The sequence below is a fragment of the Copadichromis virginalis genome, linkage group LG12 (assembly GCF_057382275.1).
Source record: "Copadichromis virginalis isolate Kocher_CV1m ecotype Utaka linkage group LG12, C_Virginalis_male_GT1.1, whole genome shotgun sequence".
NCBI lineage: Eukaryota > Metazoa > Chordata > Actinopteri > Cichliformes > Cichlidae > Copadichromis > Copadichromis virginalis.
Window position 1 is genome coordinate 33,727,799 of NC_140629.1, and position 2,693 is coordinate 33,730,491.

Here is a 2,693-nt window from a genome sequence, read left to right on the forward strand (position 1 = left end):
CAGTTAGATTATAGAGTTGAAAACTAAAAAAAAGGAAAAAAAAGAAAAGAAAAACTGATATTAAAAGATAAATGGGTTAGTTTCTCTGCAAAAATTTAAAAAAGGAGACTAAGAAACTAGGTTGTAGATAGCAAGGGTATATTTTAAAAACTGGCTGCTATTTATCTTATATGAGCTACATAACATAAGTGAAATTGTAGTTTGTGTAAGTGTGAAATGCATGATTATTTCTTAGTTTTTAAATGAGCTTTCTTTAGCTTACGTAAGTAGTTTAGCAAGAATTCTGTGATGACATATGTACTCTATGAAATATTCTATAAATGAGTCATGCAGTACTGCGTAGATGCAGCTAACCACAGCCCAACAGTTTTGACTAGTTTCATGTCCTGACTAAAATTTTAACTCAACCCTGTTGGTTGATCTCACAAGCAAATCAGAGGGAGAAGAATTTGAAATGCAGCTCAATTCAAAACGCTGAAGTTGGATTAAAAGTAAAATTTTTGTATTTACAAAACACAAACGACTCTTTCCCAGCGTAAGTTAAAACAAAACAAAACAACAAGCTGATGAATCTGAATTTAATGTAGGTCGTAAGGTTTAGTTAAAGACTTTACAGAGGTGAGGTCATTGCTGCACTTTATATAAACCGCAGACACCTGCCTCTTGTATACAAAGCAGTTGCCATTTTCAAGAGATAAATATATAATAAAAACACTAAATAAGTTAAAAAAGAACTGGCTGGAAAATAAATAAATAAATAGGTTACAGAAAATTAAGCTTCAAACAGAAAAACAAAACAAAACTAAAACTTGCAAGTTATGTAATACTCTCCACATACAGTATGCATTTCAGAAACATACAGAAACATATTTCAGTTGAAGGCATCAATTCACATAAACAATTTTCTGTTGGTATTACATAATCTCTGGGTACACATACACAACCCACAATTTCAGTAGAAGGTTGATTATTGCAGATAAAGTTTACACAATTTGACAAGTTCCTCTGTTTTAAGAGCACACTGGTTTTACTCATCACTGTACCTTAAACAGGATGTGATAATAAATACACACACACCAGCACAGCACATATGCACACTCGAATAATATTAAGTTATAAATAAATGACAAATTAATGAATGAACCTTTCTGAAACACTGGAACAATTAAATAATAAAACATTTTAAGATATTGTTAACACTGCGACTGGTATTATATTAACCATAACAAAATAAATAAATATTCTCAAATATAAATAATTTTGCAAATTTAAGCTACATTATATTCACATTCAAAGAAATAGATAAATAAAAACAAGGTACCAGTAAATAATTAATATATGGCCAAAGAGACCATTCTGAAATGCACAACTTTGAATTCCCTGTCAAAACATCATCAAGGGTTAAAAAGGAAACCTTAACCGTGACAGGAATAGCAGAGAGGTGGTGGATCCCAGATAACAGAGATATTTTCTCAGTCTTATTAGTGACAGAGTGTCTGATTAACTACCGTCAGCACTTGTTTGGACCATTCCGTCAGTCTGACCGCAACACTCCATACATAAATTTTTTGTTTGTGGTGATCGGTTAACTCTCGGGGTGGGGTTGGGGGAGTGAAATCGAATGGTCCGAGCATAGTCTTTATCATAATGTTTAAATTTTCTAGTGTTTTTTCAACGCGCTCTGTTTTATTAAAAATTTCAACTGGGTACCTCAAAAGTTGTTGGTGATATTCTTTGGCTTGTAAAACGTGTAACTTAAAAAGCTCATTCTTGATATAGATGTTCTGCAGCTTCTCACAAGTGCTTTCACCAGATATCTGGGTGTCAGGAACTTCAGGTCGTATTGTCTCATTCCTTTTTCCATAATTTTTTATCTGTAGGTAAAAAAAAACAGGTAGAATTCACCATAAAACTTGTAAAATTCTTATTCTCTATTCAAATAAGAACAGAACCACTTGATGCTTCAGCCTTGCACTGAGTTTTGTGACACGTTCATACAAGTAATAAGAACAGTCATGAGTGAATAAATGTAACTAAATACACTTTGGAAAAAATAATGTGCCGTGTACGTCGTCAACTTGTCTATTTTTGTGCTCACAAACAGCAGATTCAAAGAGACATGACGGATTCATGTCATTCAGCATTACTAATTTAAGATTTATATTTATATACTTCCATAAGTTGCAACCCCAGCAGGTTCTTGCACTAGTAGTTTAGATTAAAAGCACACAAGTAAGACACTAGGCATTTACACTGAGGGGCCTTTGAGAGTACCGTTATGTATTGGCTACTTAAGCTCTTACTGACTACATCTGTTCATGCAAACATCCACTATACATCAGTGAGCATTTTAAACATTTTCGACAGACGCGTTTTAAATATTACATGAAGTAAACTCTAGAGTTTAAAACCATTTTAAACAGGCTTTCTCTGAGGACAGACATGAGGTGAAAAATCAAGACTAAACTCTGGAAGATGATTGAGATTAAATATGACATATAAGATTTGGATCAATTTTGCAGCAGTTAGGTAAAGTCTACAGAATGTCCTGTGTATAGTTACAGCAATCATGCAAAGAGTATATGACAGCAGATTAACTAGATGGTACTTACAGATAAATTCAGTAGCTCAGTTGCTTCGAATTCGAATAACTTGGCAAGGTCATTGGTTCTCTTCAAATGATCACAGGAGTT